Here is a 6,216-nt window from a genome sequence, read left to right as displayed (position 1 = left end):
CCCACATTTATTGCTTCATTATTTACAATCATAAAAAGATGGAAGCAACTTAAGTGTCCATGGGTAGAAAAACCATGGTACATTCACACAGTGCAATATTACACAGCACTGAAAAACAATGAACTTTTAAAACATTGTACAACATGAGTGAGCCTGGAGGACATTATGCTGAGGGAAATATCTCAGCCACAAAAAGAGAAACACTCCATAACACAGCTGTTATAAAATAGGACTGACATGGAGGCTGGAGGGAGAATAGGAAAAGAGTGGGATAGCTAATGAACACAGCGTTGGAACAGATGAGGGGAAGAATGGTCCAAAAGGAATACACGATTAGCTATTATTTGTATGGCAACAATCTGGAACAAGAGGTGCTTTGCAAAGTGGACTAAAAGAGGGATGAAAATGTGCAACAATGAATTAATACAATTTTTTTTTCTTCTACTAAGCAGTTTATTAGAGAAATTTGTGCTAATCTGGACGGGGAGGCTGGGATGGGCAGGACCAGCACCCATCTGAGGGGGCTTTCTGAGGCATCAGGCATTTCTCCATTCACGTTTAGAGCAAACGCCCTCATTACCGAAGCCCCCACAGAAGGGAGAAGCCTGGCAGCCTGGGATGGGGGCGCCTCAGGCACTCCTGGGCCCCTTGGACAGTAGGACCACGATGTCAGCCTCGATGTTGATGGTTGGGGAGCGGCAGCTGTACCTGCACACAGGCACACCGACGGCCCCACCAGGAGCTTCTCGATGTTCCAGGCAGTGTCGTTGTGCACGCTGGACACCATGTGGTCAACTTGGGTCAGTCATGAGGGAGGCGGCATCATTGCTGGGCTTGGGCAGGGTCTCCCGCAGAAAAGTGATGAGGGAATGCGCCCGAGCACCGTTAACGTGGCACTTCTCAACAAATGTGGAGTTGGCCTGGTCAGACATGGAATTCAGGGTCTCTTCATTTTTGGCGTTCTCCTGATGCCCAAACTGGCTGCACATCGTTCAACTGGGTGCAGTCCCGACTGTGATGCCTCAGAGCAACGCCACCTTCTCGATGGGCAGCGCTTTGCCTTGCAGCAAGCCCAGGCGCAGGGCTCCCCACCGTCAGCGGATGCGCAGAGAAGGCATGCAGGGTGCATGCACCACCGCCAGCGGACAGCATACATGGCCAAGGAGCGGGAGGCGAGCTTAGAACTGGGACCCAGAACCTGAATGAACATCAATTTTTAAAAATAGAAAAGAAACCCTATGGGGTACACTTTTTCTGTGATATATGTGCTGTCCCCATGCCGTTACTGTTAGGTACCGTCCAGTTGACCAGTTGACTACAACTCACTGCGACCCCATGAATAGCAGATGTGAGCCCTGCCCTGTCTGGCACCATCCTTACCACCATGCTCCAGCGCATGGACACAGTCGCTGTGTCAATTCACCTTGTTGAGGGGTTCCTCTCTTCTGCTGGCCCTCCACCTTTCCCAGCTTGATGTCTTTTCCAAGGACTAGCCCCTCCTAACAACATGCTCAAAGTACATGAGGCAGAATTTCATCGTCCTTGCCTCTGAGGAGGACCATGGGTGCACTCCTCTTTTGGAAGTCCATGGGATACTCAGTAATCTTCTCCAATATAACAACTCAAAAGCATCTATTCTTCTTCTACCACCCTTATTCATAGTCCAATTTTCACATACATAGCAAATAAAGGGAAAGACCATGACTTGAATCAGGTGCTCCTTAGTCTTGACACTGATACTGTTGCTTATTAACAACTTGGAGAGCTCTTTGACAATAGATTTCCCAAGTGCAACACATCTTTTGATTTCCAGACTGCTGGTACCAAGAGTGTTGATTGTGGATCACAGTAAGATTAAATAATTGACAGCTTCGATCTTTTCTCCGTCTAGTGTGGTGTCACCAGTTGGCCCAGTGGTTAGGATTTCTGTTGTTCACCAAAGTCAGAGTCAATTCCACTTTTTTTTTAAGAGTCTAGAGTTATCCAATTCAAAGTGCACCTGTGAAGCGGCCCTGCCATGGTTAGCACCTGTTGAAAGTGAGCACTCCACACCTCCCTCTTCTCCTGAAACAGAGCTGACTGCAATAAAACAAAAGCCTGCAGGTTCGGTGAGTCTCCAGCTGCTCCCTGAGGCTGATCACTGGTAATTCATTTCTAGGTGAGGACAGCTCCAGGTGGAGCTCACTGGCTTTTAGCACCCAGTGATCTTGCAAATGCAGAAAAATGCTTCTCCATTGTTGCCTTTACTGGGTCCCAGCCCTGACTCCAGGACCTGGAGCTAAGACTTAATAGCAGCATTGCAGGCACGTCTCACTGCACACTGCACATGGCCCAAGGCTGTGTGTCACTGACAGTCACTTACCAGCGACACTTGGCTGAGAGTTGGTCTAAGCCCATCACTTCTTGTTACCTGGACCAACTCAGACAGACCTCACCCAAAGAAGTTACTGGGGTATAAAGGAGTACTGGGAGCTCAAAGAGTTCCTGGCAGTCTGGAGACCAGGCTTAGAAAACCAGTACGGATCAAGGGAGTTTCCATGGCGAGAGGCAGAGGCAAGGACAGCCTGGTGAGTGACCATTGTCTTTGTGTGACCACCAGCATTTCTGGGCCTAGCCACTGCTAATCACCAGGCACCATGGTGAGGAGGGGAGGCTGAGTTCCCCACACTGTGGCCTCACCCCTGATGGGAGCTCTCACCCATCTGGGATCTGCAGAGTGGGAAAGGCAGAGAATCTGGCAATGGAAGGAGAGATTTTGTCTGTTTTTAAGGAATGTGGCCTAAGATCGGAGGAAGATTCATCAACAACCCTGGTTGCTGAAACTGAGGAGGACCTGAAGCGCTTGCTGTAGAAGGTCAAGGACTGCATCCTTTAATATGGATTGAAGCTCAACATCAACAAAACAAAGATTCTCACCACTGGGCCAATTGGTAGCATCATTATGGATGGCAAAGAGATTGAGATTGTTAACAGTTTTAGTTTGCTTGACTCCACAATCAATAGTCTTGGTACCAGCAGCTAGGAAATCTAGAGTTAAATTGCATTGGGAAAGTCAGCTGTCAGGGACCTCTCAAGAGTACTGAAGAGCAACAACATCAGTCTGGAGACTAAGGTGTGCCTGATCCAGGCCATAGTCTTTGCAATTGCTTTCTATGCGTCAGAGAGCTGAACAATGACTAAGGATAATCGAATGATAATTGGTGCCTTTGAGCTGTTTGTGAGAGAGAAGAGTGTTGAATATATACCATGGACAACTAGAAGAACAAACAGGTTCATCCTGGAAGAGGTGAAACCAGGCTGCTCCTTGGAGGCAAGGATTCTGAAGCTTCATCTGTCATAATTTGGACATGTTACAAGGTGGGATCAGTCCTTGGGGAGGGACATCATACTTGGGAGCGTGGAGGAACAGTGCAGGAAAGGAAGACCCTTGATGAGGTGGATTGATTCTGTCACTGGGGTAATGGGTATAGGTGTGTCAGGGACAGTAAGATTGGCACAGAATAGAGCAGGGTTTAGGGCTCTTGTACACAGGGTCGCTATGAGCCACAAACGAATCAAGAGCACATAACAACACACATTGCATTTTCAGTAATAGTATGCACAACAAAACAGGTTCCTGTTCATCAATTTCTGCCCAGAATGTTCAACGACTTTCCATTACAGTCTCCCCATCATTCCTATTCTAGTTCCATTACCATTAGCTTAACCTCAACTGAACCCTCTGGTTCAGCAGAGACATTTGGTCCCATGTCTTTATCTCTTTAGTCCCACATGTTGTTGTTGTTCTGTGCTGTTGAGTCAGAAGTGACCCATAGCTGACCCTCCAGCAGGTTTCCCAGAGGGTGTAAATCACTCAGGAGTAGCTGGTGGATTTGAACCTCATTGTACATCCACAGAGTAGCTGCTGGATTTGAACCTCATGCCTTTGAGTTGGCAACACAGCTCCTTACCCACTAGGCCACCATGGCTCCTATACCCCCTCTAGGTAATTTTTAAAAGAAGGATGGGTAATCTCCTCCCGTGGCTTAACTGCCTCTGGAAACCTGCTGAAGGGTCAGCTGTGGGTCTGTTCTAACTCAACAGTGCACAGCAACAGCATGCAAACATGATAGCCCTTACTTTTTTTATGTCTTTCCATTTTTTTCCTTTTTGATAAAATATATTTACTTTAAAAGTGGCTCCAGGGAACAATTTGATTCAAGATTCAAAGTATATTTCTTATTTTGTTTTTTTAAAGTCTTTTGTCTTAAAAATAAGTGGTTATAACATGTAAAGGGAGCTCTCCCTCCACCTACCTTTTCAAACTTAATTATAAACAAAAGGCTTACTTGTTCTTTTTTCATATAAATAAAAAATAACTTTTCATTTTATATTGGTTTGCTTACAAACTCCATATTCATTGTTTCACACTATCCCTCATTCACAGTGTTTCGTATCCTCATTCCCACTCATGAGGTTTTATAAAGTTAATCAGCATTGCACCATGCCCACCACTGCCCTGTCTTTCCAGGTCCCCGCAGGATCTTTCCCATGTACTGTTCTTTAACATGCTTCTTGGAGATGCTTTCAGTTCAGTTCACTCCTTTTTTCTCAATATTGCGGATACTTGGGTTGTTCTGTTTGTGGTCACGTGTGTGTTGGAGGGCTGGAATGAGAGAGGAAGTCTTGCAGGTAGGCCCTGTGGACCTGAAGGCGCGCTTACTAGGAGGTGAGAAGCGGAGAGCGCCTGCTGCCTGGGCATCAGGGCCCGGGAAAGCTGTGAGCGCCCGAGCTGCGGCACGGCCGGTAGATGGCGCCAGAACCAGTCAGACGAGGCCCGAGCTGCCGCGGCTCCTGCAAGCACGAGGCTGCCTCTTCTCTGATGGCTAACTTTTATCTCCAAGGCTCTGGCTAACTGCTCAGATCCACCAGCTGCTCCACAGGAAAAAGATGGGCAGTCTCCTCCTTTGCGAGAAACTCAGCCTCCGTGGAGGAATGAAAAACACCAACAAAGCGAGTAGAGCTTTGGCCAAGAAGCCACCACCTGGAGGGCCTCCTGCCTCAGAAAGGATCCCAGAGCAACCTGGGATCCAGGGTTCTGGAAAAGCAAGCCATCCACCCCCGAGGGTCTTTGCAGACATGGAGCCAACCTCCTCTTTTTGTAACTGGAGAGGAAACAGGCGGATTTTGTCAACAGCCTCCCTCACTGAGAGGGAGATGCAGGCAGAACAAGGTCCTGCCCACCAGCCTTCCCTAGGAGCCCCCATCCTGGCCTGGATTCCCACAGTGCCCTTCTCCTCTAAGCTCATCTCTTTTCTTCTCAAACTGAGACCCCCCATGACCCCCATCTTGGGACATCGACATTCTGGGCCCCTTGGCCCATGGCACTATTAGGCTACTAGGAGAAGTAATAACAGTACTAGGGACAAGACAGGGAGCTCTGATGGTCTTGTGGCAAGAGGCTGCACTGCAATCCCGGAGGCGCGTGATTCAAATCTCCTCCCGAGCGATTAACTGCCTCTGTAAATCTGCAGGAAGGTCAGCAATGGGTTAGTTCCCACTCAACAGTACACAACAACAACAGTGACAAGAAGTACTAGCTGTGCTAGTAACGTGAAGGGCAGGCATCAGGAGTGACTTAGTGGACAGTGGTTGTCTGCTGTACGTGTAACCCCCCACCTCCACCCACATCCAGACATCAGTGGCACGATGGTGGCGTCCTGGGACCCATCCCAGAGGGATCCATGACCAGGTCTGAGGTGGCGCCAGGCTCTGGCATTTTAAGCAAGAGCTTCCGGTTACCTGGGCTGTGAGCAGTGCTGGCCACATTCTGAGGAACTTCTCTAGCATTATCTCCCACAGAACATAAGCCAGCAGGATGAAGTGACAGAAATTCAGCTAGACTGGACTTGGGAGGAAATTTGGAAGACAGCTACTGGCCAACTGCCATGAACTGTGTTTGTTCTCATACCACGTGCAAGTAAAATCTTGCTGAAGATGATGTGAAATGGCTAGAACAGTACACTGACAGAGAACTGTCAGAAATACAAGCTGTGACATCAGGATATCATTGCTGATGTCAGATAGATCTTGGCTGAAAGCAGAGGACATCAGAGGGGTGTCCACTTGTGTTTTATTGACTGCAAAGGCATCTGTGTTGTTGTTAGCTGAGAGTGAGTGACCTTACGAACCACAGGCATGACCCCTTTCCTCTCCTGTGCCATCCTCCCAACCTCT

This window comes from Elephantulus edwardii, unplaced genomic scaffold, assembly GCF_000299155.1.
Source record: "Elephantulus edwardii isolate Elephantulus edwardi_28Jun2011 unplaced genomic scaffold, EleEdw1.0 scaffold00214, whole genome shotgun sequence".
Lineage (NCBI taxonomy): Eukaryota > Metazoa > Chordata > Mammalia > Macroscelidea > Macroscelididae > Elephantulus > Elephantulus edwardii.
Note: the sequence above shows the minus strand (reverse complement) of the source record.